The 16,757-nt window shown below is 38.3% G+C and overlaps 1 pseudogene; it reads right to left on the reverse strand.

Moving 5' to 3' along the window:
• Positions 1–14,515: 14,515 nt before the first annotated feature.
• Positions 14,516–16,757, reverse strand: part of LOC132002673 (zinc finger and BTB domain-containing protein 39-like) — a 4,415-nt pseudogene continuing 2,173 nt past the window's right edge.

Raw genomic sequence — 16,757 nt, forward strand, 5'->3', positions numbered from 1 at the left:
AAGTCAAATATCTTCTCTCTCTTCATCCATGGTTAGAAGAAACTTTGTAGCAATTCCCACCACTGTTGTACTATTTTGCCAATGGTAAAACTCTTAACATTCTACTACTTGATGAAAGACTAATGAATGTATTTTATTTGGGAGCTTAAAAACCTTTACAGATTTAAAGGAAGGTTTAAGAACTGCCCTTGATGCTGAGACTCCTCCTGAAAAATATCAACAATTTTCTTCAATCTTTTATGCACAGAACCACAAAGAACTCTCCAGCTCATCAGGAGTCAGTGAGAGGAGCTTGGGTGCCTCAGTAGGTTAAGCCTCTACTTTCTGCTCAGGTCATGATCCCCCTTGTCCTGGGATCAAGTTCCACATGGGGATCCCTGCTCCCCGGGGAGTCTGCCTTTCCCTCTACTGCCTCCCTCGCCCCCCACATGTGCATGCTCTCTCTCACATACTCTCTCAAATAAATAAATAAACCTTAACAAAAAAAAAAAAAAAAAAAAAGGAGTCAGTGAGCATATTGACCACTCATCCTTCACAGCAGTTGCCTTGGCAATGCCTTTTGGATTGCTTTTCTTTTTTTCACGAGCTTCTGGTTTCTCATTCCTGCATGCAGGAATTATTTTCCAAAGTAATCATTGGCATGGAGTTTTTGATGCAGATTAAGAAAAAGTTAATATCATTATTATGCTTCTTTTATTTCCTTTTCTCTTTTGATACTCTAATCTGATTCTCTCTCTAAGAAAAAAACATGATTACATATTACATAACTAAGTTGAAATAATGAACAACTCAAAACAAATGGACAGGTGAAGGACATACATGGGTTATCTAATTGTATTATAGCTCTATAACTGTAAGTGAACAGGTGTCTTGGACCTAAAAAAAAAAGGCATAACCTCAAACATTATAAAACTAGTAATAGGGCAAACTGGAGGTATTATTATCTAGCAAAAAACATATAAGTATATATATACCAGAAACTTCCCACCCTTTTTTCCCCCCTGCTATCTACCTATGTATTCCAACTCCCTCATTTAACATATTCTATTTTCCATTATGGAAGATATTTAACAGCAAAGATGCTGATGGAATTGAAAATCACATGTTTCTGCTGACCAAGAGAGTTGTGGGCGAAATGGCCAACAGCTAATGTTTTTGGCACAATTTAAAGCAATGAGATCACTTATCTCTGAGCTCTAGGAGAAAATGGTAAGAACAGGGGAACAAAACTTTGAAATGCATAGATCTCTAGCAAACACACACAAGCACACACACTTACACATAATGCTTAACAGACTTTCACCACCATTCCTTTGCCCTGTCTTCAACTTTGTAAACATTTCTGTTATTAAATGAATCTCAGTGGAATGAGTGCTGATGGTAAGAGTTATGCCATCTCCTCCCTGGAAGCAGTCAGCACAATTCAAGGCAAGGTAATGTGCTTCTTAGCATTCCTTTGCTCTGCAGTTCTTTTCAGATTTTCATTGATGTGTAAAATAGAAGAAAAAAAAAATAAGGAGCCTTGTATTTGTCTTTCATAAACCTGCTGTTCTTATTGTTTTGAATATACAATCTATCTTTGAAAAATGGGCAAAAAAAGAAGTATAAAAATTGAAGTGGAATTTTAAAATAGCTAATGATTTTACAGTTCCATTGTTGGAATGGTATAGGTGCTAAAGATCATTTCAGCTAAACTGTGAATATACAAGTGAAAGAATTAGAAGATTATAAAATGAGCAGGAATAAAAGCAATTTCAGAATCTATAACAGGGACTCTAAAAAGTAATTTATTGAAAATCTCATTTTAGGAATTCATTATCATGATGTATGAAAGTATTTATTTGATATCTGTTTTTAGTAAGCAATGTTAAAGTCCAAAAGATCTACAGTGATTCCCTATACCTAGTCTAATCACCTAATTTTGCAGAAAGAGATTTCCCAAAAGGTTAAATAACTTTCTTAACATAGTTATTGACAGAAATGAAAGTACAGTGTATATTTTCTAACATATTTAAAGGGATCCATATTAAGACAAAATGGACTAGTGACATCGTGTAAAGCAAAAATAATTTCAGGGTTAATTTCTATTTAACAACAACAATAATAATAATGATAAGCTACTGACTATCAATTTCAATTGCAACAATAATAAGTTGCATAAGAGTTTACAACTACTAAACAACTAAAAATCTATGTATTTGTAAACCCAGATGTTTTAGGTTCAAGATGTTCACCACAGCAGTTCTTATTATTGTTAATATATATAGTGTAAACTGTAGTTAATTTTCATTAGGACTAAATTTCCAGAAGCCTTTGCTTATACCAAATTATCCAATACTAGAATTAATAATAATAATAGAATAATAGAATAATAATAGAATAGAATAATAGGAAGAATAGAATAGAATAATAATACCTTAAGATTTTTACAGAATTATTATGACATAAAATGCCTTCATGTTAAATAAATTGATGTTAGAAAATACTTATTTCCCTCATGTTGGTCTTATTCCTTGTTTTATTGGTATGTTATACTGATTTAAATAAGTGATTGAAATGGATTAGACAGAGATAGAGAAAAAATAAGGATTATATACAAAGTTCTGTCTGGAGGAACTAGGGGAATAAGACTTCTGTCAAAACTAAGAGAAGAAGCACACAGGAAAAAAATATCACTTTATTCTATAATTTCACAAGGTTCTGCTCAAATATTAAGAAAGTACTTTATGAAATATTCTCCAACAACCAATCATCCATCTGTCCATGAGTTCATCCATCCATCCAACCATCCAAATTCACTGAAGATTGACATCTAAATCTACTTCAGCTTTTGCTGATAAACATAATTCTGTGTAAATATATGATGTTTAAGTTTATCATATCAAGACAGTTTATCAATCTTTATGTGCTTTAAAATGAGGCATTTTGAAGAACAAATATTGTTAAAATGTTTGTACCACCCAAAACAATCTACACATTTTTTTTAAAAAGATTATTTATTTATTTGAGAGACTAAGAGAGAAACCATGAGCAGGGGAAGGGGCAGACGGAGAAAGAGACTCCCTGCTGGGCAGGGAGCTTGACTCAGGGCTCCATCCTAGGACTAAAAGACCATGACCTGAGCCAAAGCAGACACTTAACCAACTGAGTCACCCAGGCACCCTGCAGTCTACACATTTAAAGCAATTCTTATCAAAATATGACCAGCATTTTTCACAGAGCTAGAACAAACAATCCTAACATTTGTATAGAACCAGAAAAGACCCTGAATAGCCAAAGCAGTCTTGAAGAAGAGCAAAGCTTGGAAGCATCACAATTCTAGACTTCCAGTTATATCACAAAACTGTAGTGATCAAGACAGGATGGTACTGGCACAAAAAAAACAGACACATAGATCAATGAAACAGAATAGAAAACTCAGAAATGGACCCACAACCATACAGTCAACTAATCTTGGACAAAGCAGAAAAGAATATCCATTGGAAAAAAGACAGTTTCTTCAATAAATGGTGTTGGGAAAATTGGATAGTAACATGCAAAAGAATGAAACCGAACCACGTTCTTATACCATACACAAAAATAAATTCAAAGTGGATAAAAGACCCAAATGTGAGACCAGAATCTGTCAAAATCCTAGAGAACACAGGCAGCAACCTCTTTGACCTCAGCAATAGCAACTTAGTAGATACGTATCCTGAGGCAAGGGAAACAAAAGTGAGAATGAATCATTGGGACTTAATCAAAACAAAAAGTTTCTGTAAGCAAAGGAAACAATCAATAATACTAAAAGGCAACCTACTGAATGGGAGAAGATACTTACAAATGACATATCTGATAAAGGTTTACTATTCAAAATCTATAACGAACTTAACAACTCTATACCCCAAACCCAAATAACCCAGTTGAGAAATGGGCAGAAGACATGAACAAACATTTTCCCAAAGAAGACATCCAGGTAGATAACAGACACATGAAAAGATGCTCAACATCACTCATCATCAGGGAAATACAAATCAAAACCACGATGAGATAACTACCTCACACCTGTCAGAATGGCTAACATTAACCACTCCAAAAATAATAGGTGTTGGTGAGGATGTAGACAAAGGGGAACCCTCTTACACTGTTGGTGGGAATGCAAACTGGTGCAACAACTCTGGAAAACAGTGTGGATATTTCTCTAAAAATTAAAAACAGAACTCCCTATGACCCAGCAACTGCACTACTAGGTATTTACCCAAAGAACACAAAAATACTGATTTGAAGGGACACAGGCACCCTGAGGTTTATAGCACCACTGTCAACAATAGCCAAATTATGGAAAGAGACAAATGTCCATCGACTGACAAATGAGTAAAGAAGAGGTGACATATTTATACAATGGACTATTACTCAGCCATAAATAAGAATGAAATCTTGTCATTTGTAATGAGGTGGATGGAGCTAGAGAGTATTATGCTAAGTGAAATAAGTCAGTCAGAGAAAGAAAAATACCGTATGATTTCATTTATATGTGGAATTTAAGAAACAAAGCAGATGAATATGGAGGGAAGAGAGAGGCAAATTAGAAAAGAGACTTTTAACTATAGAGAACAAACAGGGTTGCTGGAGGGGACGTGGACTGTGGGATGGGTGAAATGGGTGATAGGTATTAAGGAGGGCATTTGTGAGGAGCACTGGGTGTTATATGTAAGTGATGAATCACTAAATTCTACTCTTGCAACTAATATTGTACCTTGTGTTAACCAAATAGAATTTAAACAAAAACTTGAAACAAACAAAAAAAAATGTGGCATTTTTATATTTCAAACAGTCCTTGTACATTTTCATGTGACTTCACCCATATAGAAATATTACACTAGCATAAGAAATCCAAAAGGTCCATTTAGGATCCTTTCAGACCTTGCCTTATTTCTCTCTTCATCTGGCTATTTATCTGTATCCTTTCTCCTATCCTTTAATAAACTGGTGAATGTAAGTTAATGTTTTCCTGAGTTCTGTGAGCTACTCTAGAGAATTAATTGAACACATGGAGGGATGACTTTAGGGGTATTTCAAAAATAACAGCAAAAAATGCAAAAATGTATCTTGTATTATACATATAATGAAAAATATCACTTGTGGGGTTTTTTTGTTTTTTCGTTTTTTGTTTTTTGTTTTTTTAGATTTATTTATCTGAGAGAGAGAGAGCACATGCAAGGCAGGGAAGGGCAGAGGGAGATGAGAGAATCTCAAGCAGACTCTCCACAGAGGGCAGAGCCTGATCCCATAGGGCTTGATCCCACCACCTCATGACCTGAGCCAAAATCAAGAGTTGGACACTGAACCCACTGAGCTACCCAGACACCCTGAATCTGTTATTAATTTTTACTGGTTTTGGGGGTTTTCAAAAATGTTCATTCTGTCCTTCTTAGGTTGCAATTAGTAACCATGGGGGATAGTGATGGTGTCTGTATCTGTGCAAAATCATGAATTATTTACAATACAATGTTTCCAATACGTCAATCTAAAATGTGTTGCATTCTCATTTCTTGACATAGTCTTCTTCCCTTCTAAACATTAATACCTATAGACTTCATAGAAATAGAAAAAGAAACTAATGTTGTCTAAACATACATACACACATATATATATTTACATATGACTATATAAATATAAAATTTAAATACAACTCCAGGGTGCCTGTGTGGCTCAGTTGGTTAAGCCACTGCCTTTGGCTCAGGTCATGATCTCAGAGTCTAGGGATTGAGTCCCACATCTGGCTCCCAGCTCTGTGGGGAGTCGGCTTCTCCCTCTGACCTTCCCCCCGCCCCGATGCTCTCTCTCACTCTCTCTCAAATAAATAAAATCTTTAAAAATAAAGTTGTCTTTAAACACAACTCCAACACAAATGTCTCTAATAGTTCATCTACTTTTTGAAGATTTTCTTGTTTTCTTCAAAGAAATGGTTTTATATTTTTCAAGTAACCATTGTTCCAAACTCAAATGTAGGTATGAAAATTTTAATGGTTATATGCACTTACCATAGACTTTTACAGAATTTGTGAAAGCTATTTATTAATAACCTATAAATCACAACTATGCTTTCAATATAAATTAATTCACCACACATGAAGTAAGCAAATGAGATGAAAAACTTAGTTTTGTGTACTCATTTGTTATTTAATTTTAAAAGATAAAATCTAATGAGAGTAAATGAATGGTGACCAGTTACTTAAATTATTAAATGTTTTGAGAAAAAATAGGCATATATATTTAATAATGTTTAGGAAAAGTATTTATAATATAATCAGAAAGAAATTTTCTACTTGTAATGCAAGAAAACTGAAGTATTACATTTGACAAAAAAGAACTATTTTAATCATAGTGTTTTCACAAAATTTTGTTTACAGTAAGATAATGTGTAAATGAATGAAAACAGAAATTATAGTCCTATCAAGCACGTTATTGTAAAGCATTCAAGGTTGGAACTTCATTTACATTCAATAAAATAGCTATGAAAGTTCTCTGAATAATACCCTCAATAGTTTCATAAGTTTTTAATGAAAATTCCTTAAAAGTTAAAAGTTAGGTATAGCCTATCACCAAATGTACCTGGTTGTTTTAAAAAATGCCTACACTTTGCTTTCTGCCTCATTTTTGGGAGCTACATTGTTTAAAACATAAATTGAGGTCCACCTGGAGACTTAGTCCTTAAGCCTCTTCTTTGGCTGGGGTTGTGATCCCAGGTTCCTGGGATAGAGCCCCACATCAGCAGGAAGCCTGCTTCTCCCTCTCCCACTCACCCTTTGTGTTCCCTCTCTTGTTGTCTCTCTCTGTCAAATAAATAAATAAAATCTTTTAAAAAATTAATAATACAATTTTTTTAAACAAATGCAGTTAGGCCATGAGGTAGGTCATAGAAAATAATTTCTTCGACAATTATTAAAGGAAAAAGTTTAAAAACACTGTGCTCAGACTGTATAATATCTTTGTTCTGTTGTCAGCTAAATTGTACTATCTTCATTTTTGACAAACGTATTTTTAATCACAAATTACGGTTAAAAATGAAGTTTTGAGAGAACATAAATTGGTGTAATCTTACTTGTAACTGAAATGACAGGATGTAACACGCTAAAGTGTGTCTCCCAAAAGACAGATTTCCTGTTCCTTGGGATCTGTAAACATTGCTTTCTGTGGTAAAATATGGGATTAAATTAAGGATTTTGAGAGAAGGAAGCTTGTCCTGGATTATCTAGGTGGACCCTAGACCCAGTGACAAGTGTCTTCAGAGGAGTGAGACAGGGAGATGAGACAGGTACATAAAGAAGAGAAGTCAACATGAGGACAATGGCAGAGATTGAATAAATGCAGCCACAAAACAAGGAATGCTGACTCAAGAAGCTGAGAGAGTCAAGGACCAACTCCTGAAGCCTCTGGGAAGTGTGGCGTTAGCTAAACTTTGACTCCCAGCCTCTGGATTGTGAAAAAATAAACTATTACTATTTTTTAAAATCTTTTATTTATTTATTTGACACAGAGAGAGAGATCACAAGTAGTCAGAGAAGCAGGCAGAGAGAAAGGGGAAAGCAGGCTTCCCACTGAGCAGAGAGCCCGATGCGGGGCTCAATCCCAGGACCCTGAGACCATGACCTGAGCCGAAGGCACAGGCTTAACCCTCTGAGCCACCCAGGTGCCCCAAACTATTATTTTAAGTGCCAAATTTTTGATAATTTGGTATTCCAGCCCTAAGTAACTTACCATGGAGAGACAAACCAGCATTTTATTTAGTTGATAATTTGAAATTAAATAGTATGGTAGTTTTTAAAAAAGTAAAAGGGTTTGAAACGATCACAAGATAGATCTGTGGGGTTATAATCAGGGTACTTAGCCACTCTACTGACAAAACAAGAAAAAGTTATTAATAAGTACAAAATAAATCATTTTGTCTCTAAGCTTCACACATAATTTAGAAGTTTTTAAATTACAGTTAATTAGGTTGGTTATGGAACAAACCTGTTGATATTTTCCTTCCACTGCAGTAACATGAAAACTAAGGCTTTAAACTTCAAGCATTCAGAATTGATAAATAAATTGGATTGATATCAAGAAAGAAACATTCTGCTTAACAGTGTCTTCTGCATTTCATGTTTCAGATGTGGTCTCAAGTGTTTACAATATGCTTCCTTCTTATTTGTATCAGTAACTCCAAATATTTGCCAGTTTTTCATGAATTCAGGGCAAGGATTACTATTTATGCCTCTCTTCATTAAATTTCCTTTTACTTCTTAGGCACACTTCAATGTGGTGATTTAAAATCAGATGGTTAATAGGACACTTTCCAATTTTCACTATGCTCATAATTGAACCAATATATACACATGGGATGGGTTTTTGAAGCTGGTCAAGGTCTGAATATTAAAAATGAAGAAGGATCCACTCACTTTTATTCAAGGCTGTTGAACAGTGGGAACATGACTCAGTGAGACAGGTCCATCTTCCCTGATATTTATTTCTCCTTGAGTCTCTTTCACTACATTTGTCAGGCTTGTCTCCATGGAATTAAGTCCCATTCATTTTCAATAAGTTGATATTGCTTTTCACTGATGGTCATCTAGAACTTTTTCTGTCTGTGGTGTTCTGTAGGCTCTCCTGTGCACATTTTATAACTTTTAAAAATCTTTCAAACCATGAGCAAGGAAAAAGTACTAGCATTTTCCATGGTCTGACTCCTTCTTCTTTTTTTTTTTTTTTTAACACAAGAATATGAGATAGGGTAAGTGAATTCAGGATTTAAAAACATACATACAATATACCCTGTCTAGACATTGCTGTGTGAGTAAAGGAAATATCAGAGCACAAAGGCTGGCGTGTCTTGTGACAGGTAACCTAGAGGTTGACAGCACGTAGTACTCCCATCCTGCAGCTTAATATGCTGAGCAATAAAGCAGAAAACAGTGGTGTCTGTTGCTTTTGTAACCCCTCTAAGAGACATTTTTAGTGTCACTCTGACTTCATAACATCGTTATCAACAATTTTTTTGAATATACCACTATAATAGAAATCATGGTCCATTTTATTTTTGAAGACTTCACCTCAATATTATTTTCCGTGCAGGTCTCCACAGTATTATGAATGTATGGATTGACTTACTCATTTCTCAATGGGTGCATCACTAACATTATCTTTTGTAGATAAAATAATTTAAAAATTTAATATAAATGTGCATTTAATATTCCCAAGAAATAACTTTTCTTTATTCTCATGCTGTTATCTTGACTTGGTTGCTTATAATTTCTTGTCTGGCCTAATACATTAGTCTAGTTAAGAAAATAGTCTCCCTACCTTTGCTCTTGCATTTAATCTGAAATTGCCTAAAGAATTATCTAAAAACAAAGGCAACTCCATAATCAGCTTTTTTAGATAACTTTGTGATTTCTCCAATGTCACCAATATAAAATCTCAAGTTATTTGAGGGAAGTCCCACCCAACTTAGGTGGTGCAGACTTAATTTACCTGTTCCATCCAAATGGGTAAACATAGAAAGTCAGTGAGCATAGAAAAATCAATTTAATATTTATACAGTAACTGTGAACAATGTAAGAAGAAAATTAAGAAAACATTTCCATTTATAATACTATCAAAAAGAATAAAATTTTTAAGAATTAATTTAACAAAGGTGGTGAAGGCAGAATATAATGTGGTGGTATTTTTTTCTTACCATTCTGCAAATCTCTGTCATTTGATTAACATATACAGATCAATTACATATAAGGTAATTATTGATTGGTGATACTTAGGTCTGAGATTTTATTATGGGTTTAAATTTTTTTCTTGGCTTTCTTGTTTTTCTGTTTCTCTTTTCTTTTTGCCTTCCTGAATGTTTCTTGAATTTATTTATTTATTTAATTATTTGGGATTCAGTCTTGTTTTATTTAGTGTTTTGAAAATACTAGTTTTTATACTTTTGTAGTGGTTACTCTGAATTTTACAATATTCATACATGACTTATATCAGTACACTGGAACCAACATTTTACCCAAATTTGAAAAGCTAAGTTGTTTTTAGTACCTCTAAATGAGACAAGTGTTGTTTCAGTTTTTTAGGTTATAGACCACAGGCCATTAAGACCTCCATTTTTGCCTTGAAGCTAATGCTCTCATCTAGGAAATATCTCATGTCATAATGCAAATGTTCATATATTCCCTATAAATCATTAATTACTTATTCCACAGGTTTTTAGCCTTTGATTTTTAGTATAAAGAATCTCTTATATACTAATTACATGCCAATTCTTATACATTAACACAAAATATAAACATAGAAATGTGCTTATATTTGTTACATGGTAATCCTTTTGAAATAAAGATTGTAATATTTGAATATATACTCTCATGTTTTCAAAACATTGCTAATAGTTCAAGATATTAGTTGATAATGTGGTTATTTCAAGGCATTTATTAAGAATAATAGAATTTTAATTGAAACAAAAAATCTTACTTTTGTTGCTTTCATATAGTGTAGACTCCAAATCATAAATGGCATGAAGGATTGTTAATTTGTGTTTTAAAGTACATGAAGATTTTACAGTTTTGGAAATTTCTTTAATAAATGTTTTTACTGTGTTAAATTAAATACTATGACAAATATATATGTAAAAAAAAATTGCAAATTGTAAAAAGTTGGCAAGTAGCATAAAATCCAGAGAAACAGGGCTGTCTGTGTGGCTCAGTTGGTTAAGCATCTGCCTTTGGCTCAGATCATGATCCTGGGATCGTGGGTCCTGGGATCAAGCCTCACATTGGACTCCCTTCTCAGAAGGGGTCTCCTTGTCCCTCTCCCTACCCCCCAAACTCGTGCTCTCTCTCTCTCTCTCATTCTCTCTCTCAAATAAATAAATAAAATCTTTAAAAAAAATCCATATAAACAATCAAGGAATGTTTATATAACCTCCTAGCCATAATAATAACTCCTTCTTTCCTGTGTAAGATTCATTAGCTTCTCTAATTCTGAAAATTAAATACTCTCCAGTAATAATCATCAGACGTTGGTAGAGTTGTATTGATTCTTTTTTACAAAGATTTTAAACATCTAGACCTTAACAACTCTACTTGGTTTTCATGAGAGGCTTTCACCAGTAGAGATGAGAGGGGAGGGGAGGCAGGGCAAGGGAAGGGTGTTATAGAAACATGGAAATCAAAACAGTTTCATTTTCATTCTGATGTTGTTTATGGTGAGTGATCACAATGAAACAGATGATCGGTGCCCTGGGCTTTCTGACTTAATCAATGCAGGATATAGGAATAAGGAGTCCCTAGATGGACACAGTCTTCTCCACACCACTCACTCTCACGTCACCAAATTGGTGTTCATCTATCCAGTGATTTAAATGTACTTCCAAAATTGAGGAGTCTGAAGAATAGGGCAGAGTGGGAGGCCCCAAGAGGAAAAAAATTGATCAGTAGCAAAACTTGACTGGGGAGAAGGTACGTAGGTCCAAGGACTTGTTGGAGATAAAAGACCAAAGATAGATCAGAAGAGAAGAAAGTCAAAAGAAATTTTAACCAATTTCCTGGTTCTTAGGTGTCCCCTGAGCCCAACCCCTACCTTCTTTCTTTCCAACTAGTTATGACCTATGGAGACTCCATGAAGTCTTAAAATGTAGGACCAAATATTAGGATACAGCAGACATTTCCAGTGGTGCGGTGATATCAGTGAGCTGTCAGTCAGTCATAGGAGAGGCAGGACACAGATCTCCTCTTCTGGCAGAAGCAACCTCTGCTGCTTTTCCCAGATTACTTTTTCCCTTAAGGAATAGAATTGGGAATGGTTGCATGCTCTACCATTGCCTTCCCGAAATTCTTAATTTTTAAACAAAGGGCTCTGCAGTTGGTTCCGAGTACAGTACAATAAAATGAGGAAAGGGAGGAAAAAAAGACATTCAAGGGTCAAACAGAACTTTGGAATAATATAGCAGAAGACAATGTTCATCTGGGCTCCAGGGCAGGGGTGTGGGCAGCAAAATTAAATAAAAGAAAGGTTGAAACAAAATGAAAACAAAACAAAACAAATTTTTTAAAAAAACAAAACAAATTGAATATGTTCCACCAGCTACCCCAAAATCCCTTTGCCACAGTATAGTTTTTCAAGTAAAGCAATTCAGAGAAAGGTGATCTGGATCAGAGGCAGCAAACAGGACTCCAAACAGAGGGAGGGTTCAAGTGAGAATATGGGGATATGTAGAGGAACAGGGTTTGCTCAATGAACCTCTTGAGCTGCTGACCCTATTACTTCTCTGATAGCAACACATGGGACCACACTGATCAACCAGCTGGCTTCAGGAGAATCAAGGGGTACAGTTTTTGTTTAGTGTTTCAGGAGTTCAATTTCAAGGATTTGATTTTTGATTTACTGGCAAAAAGGGAAAACTCACAGTTTCAGGTTAAGTATAGAGACCATTCAGCGTCCATGATGCCCTCTCAAGGAAAAGGGTTTCTCCAGCTCATGGATGCATTCTCGGTCACCTGCCTGTGTTCCGGTAGGTGTCACCTCTCTCAGATCTGACTATTCAAAAAGCAGTCTTCACTAAATGTCTGGGAGGGACCACTCAGGCTTGAAAACGTAGCAGATATGTGACTGTCATCTTTTACACATTTTCTTTCTTGAATCTCTAATGCTCAGTGTGGCGAAGGAGGGGAGAAGCTAGTCACGGATGTTAAGTCTCAGCACTGTTTTCCTGACAAGACTGTCCTGAGGGAACATGATCAAGGTGATACATGATGGAAAGTGGCCACTGACACAAATCCTTTCAGGCACCGTTCACCCCACCAGAGAGCCATGCATCTCAACTTAATGGTTTTATCAATTTCAGGCTGGGGGAGAGGAGCAAATCCAACAAGGACAGGGATCTGGTTCACCTGTATGTTTTAGTATGGCTTTCGAAGTTTAGGAAAGATGAGAAAATGTACAAAAATGTCCTTCCAATGACTTGATTCCCTCAACCCAGTCTACTCAATCACAGGAAGGAACAGTAATGAAGGTCAGGAATTCAACAAGCCCCAACTTTCTAGAACTTGTATGTATTACCTAACAGGTTCTCTGGATTTATCCTGCAAGAGACCACCTGGAGAGAAAGTCAAGAATTTGCTTGTTTAATGACTTGACACTTCCTTCCCTAGTTCTAGCCCATGCTTCCCAAATCTCAGGTCAATATTATCCCCCCGAATATGGCTACTTGCTGGGAAGAAATTCATTTTCCCGAAGCCACTTATCCAAGAGATGCTGGGGGATATGTATACAAAAGCAAACATAAATATTCATGTACAAAAGGGCTTTGTGAATTCATTAAAACCACTTGTTTGTGAAATAGCCCTGGGAACCTACCAAACGAGTCCTACCAAGGGCAGTGTCCAGCCCAAGGCCAGGGACTCCCAGAGCTTAGCCAAGCAGGGTAAGGTAGAGTATTACTGCGGTGCCACCCTGTGAATATGTGGGACGCAAGGGCCCTCTCCCTCAAGTCTTCTTTGGCCAAGACCTCCTCAAAAGTCAATGAAGAACAGAGACATACAGCATCAAAGACTGGGTAGACGCTTTCCCCCATCACATAGGGAGGGCCTGAGCCCGCTGCTGTCCACTAGTACCCTCTAGCAGGGACGCAATGACAGATCAGGATAAATTTCAATAGGTCAAAGATGAACTGCACAAGCTCCTGCCCATTTAGCACAAAATAAACAACAGGCTACCTGAAGGGGAAAAAACGGAATGCACATCCCTCTACACACCACCAGTTCCTTGGCCCTTAATCGTGAAGGGCTCACAGTCCACTATTCTACCAGCTCATGGGGTCTTCTCATCTGCACTACAGACCAAACACGCTCCCAGGTGGGAATCTGGATGTAAATTAAGGCAAGGCTGCTGCTGTCAGAGGCATCCCCACCTCTCCACCAGGACAACCAAGCTCAGTGGAGGTAACCACTGCAGACAAGTGACTACATCACAGTGGCTCCCTGTCCTCTTTACCCCACAGAGAAGGCCTGACATGCTGGGATATCACTGCATAAAATCATGTTTCTTTGGAATTAAGAAGAAAAGAGAAAACTCCCTTCCTGCCCATCTAGGCTGCCATTTCAGCTTGCACTGCTGGATGCTCTTCTGGCTGTCAAGGATTCATCCCACAGCCTTCTGACCCCAGTTTGGATCTAACTGCAGAAAGGTTTTACTGTCCAATCAGCAGAGTAGAGTCTGAGAACAAGCAGGCACCTCCAGCCCATCTTCTTCTCCCAGCTAAGGGCTGGGCCTGGAACCTGAGATGAGCTGTCCTGCTGACTCCTCTTTTCTGAATGTCCATGTCCCCAGAATCTTCCTCATAGCTGGTGTCCCCAGTTGGAAATCTGGTGGCAATCACCACAGTGAAAAATTTTTGACACCTTCTCTATTCAGTGAGGTTGTTGTTTGGATTCTTAGAAGTCTAGAACCTATCAGTAAAACTGGAAAGTTTGGGGAAGGTGGGTGCTCCCCTGGTTCTGCTTAGATCCAATCAGTGGTCCAGGCTCTTTTCTGCCTCTCAGCAATGGATACGGTACAAGAAGTTCTGCTTAACGAGGCAGTCGAGCAAGAGGCTGCCTTCACACACACCCATGTGCTTGCTCACACAGCTGAGGTGGAGCCGTTCCAGCTACAGACTTCACTGCAGTACAGGAGAACCGCCGAGTGCATCCCCAGGCAACACTGGAGGTCCCAATGGCCCCAGAAGCACTTGTGGCACCCCTCACGCTGGGCAGCTTCTTACCTATGGAGCCACCAGAGGTAGCTGAACTCACTCACTCACTTGCATGTGCAAAGGTTTTGCCACAAACCTTGCAGGTATATACTTGCTGTTCCCATGTGGCCCTGCAGTTGGGCCAGCTCCTCACTCAGGAACTCCTTCGATGGAAGCTTCCACTTCTGAACTATTGAGTGCGATAACCATGCCTTAAGGCCACTGCTCTATTTGTGCTGCTGACACAATCATGATAGGCACCCTCAGTCTTGAAGCTCCGGCTGGCAGGGATGAGGACATCTTCCAGGCTTCCAGGCTTCAGTGCTCAGCCGTGTGCTTCTCTAGGAGATGGCAGACCACAAAGCCCATCACACAGAGGGAGCAGTAGAGGACTGAATGCCCAGGTGGAAGAACATGTGTCCTCTGGGGCTGCAGAGGAGAAGTGGTACTGGTCACAGATACCATAGGTCTGGCATCTTCCAAGTGGAGATGGTCAAAAATGTGGCTCTGGACCATGTGGCCATCTTTGGCCTGTGCCTTCCTACAGAGAGTGCATTCCAGTTCCGTGGAGGCTGCACCTGAAAACAAACCTGGATGCCCAGTCATGGGATCATTGGGGTGGACGATGATATTCTCTAATATTCCATACCTTTGGTGGGTGGTCAGCTGCCACTTGATAATGAACTTAGTTTCACATGGGTCACAAGAATGGAGGAAAACGCCAATATGGACTAGAACGTGGGTAACCCGGGAGTTTCGGTGCTAGAAGTGGGGTCTCCAAAACTTGTGGTTGCCTGTCAGCAGGTCCACATGGTCCCGAGCATGCTGTCGGATCCAATGAATGTTGTGCTCTAGAACTTTTTTGCACCTCTGGCAGGGCATGGCCTTATTCTCATGGTCATTGTTCTCTCTGAAAGTCAGCTCGTCTTCGCTGGCATCACTTAACTCAATCACCTCCTCACCTATGCCTGTCTCCCCAGTGGGGTCTTTAGACTGCCAGCCATCACCCCTAGGTCATCCAGCTGGATGCTCATCCAGCTGGATCTCATCCATCTTCCCAAAGCCTGGATCTTTGCAGTGGTTGCTGTTGCTCACACACAAATTAGTTATTTCAGTGATGTCTACTTGCATTGTCAGGAGGAAAGAAACTATTTTTACTAAAGTCTCCACTGCTCTCAACGTTGTATGGCCTCCAGGAGCTTGTGCTGATTGGATGGCCATGCTGACTGTGACTGGCTGGTTCATTATCCTAGTAAGAAGCACAGAAGGAGCAAGAGCATCATGGTCAGAAGAGGGTGGCCCTGGCCACTGAAACAGACTTAGGCTATGGTTAGCATCATTGGCAATATCTGTCTTTTCCTCTTTATGGCTTCCTCCAGCATCTCTAGGTTAACACAGAGTTCCTATTAGGACCAAACTGCTCTCCATCATCCCACCACTCTTCAAAGGGAATGAGTGAGTTCTGCTGACCTACAGCTCTGGGTACCACTGGTGCTCATTCAGGGTGTGGCCACAGCAGGGCTTTCCAGGTCAGGAAAGGTGAAGTGATCTTCCACACCCAGATACTCAGTTACTACATAGATGACCCCAACATTGATTGGGTCTGTCCAGGCTCTGATGTGTAGATAAAGCCCAGAATCTTTTCAGCATTGCCAGGGGTGATAATGTCCACCACACAGATCCTGGTAGCATCAAGCCCAATATTCAGGAAAAGTTTCAGGAAGTATCTAGTCATACAAGCCAGCACTGTTTTGTGAGCCAGGAAGGAGAGGCTCTCCACCACAATGGTAACATTACACATGGTTTTCCAGAGCTGGTGCTTACTAAGTTCCTTCAACAGGTTGTTGGGACAGTTGTTGCTTTGCAGTTTGATTCTCATGCCCACCTTGGCAGCTCTGTGAAGTGACCCCCTTTCCAGCTCAGTTCCTCTGGCTTCTTGGGCATGAGCTCCATCGCTTCCTCACATAAAAGCCCGACCCAACCAGGAGGGGGCGCCCTGTATTGCTTCTTTCTTTCTTTC

The sequence above is a fragment of the Mustela nigripes genome, chromosome 15 (assembly GCF_022355385.1).
Source record: "Mustela nigripes isolate SB6536 chromosome 15, MUSNIG.SB6536, whole genome shotgun sequence".
NCBI classification, from domain to species: domain Eukaryota; kingdom Metazoa; phylum Chordata; class Mammalia; order Carnivora; family Mustelidae; genus Mustela; species Mustela nigripes.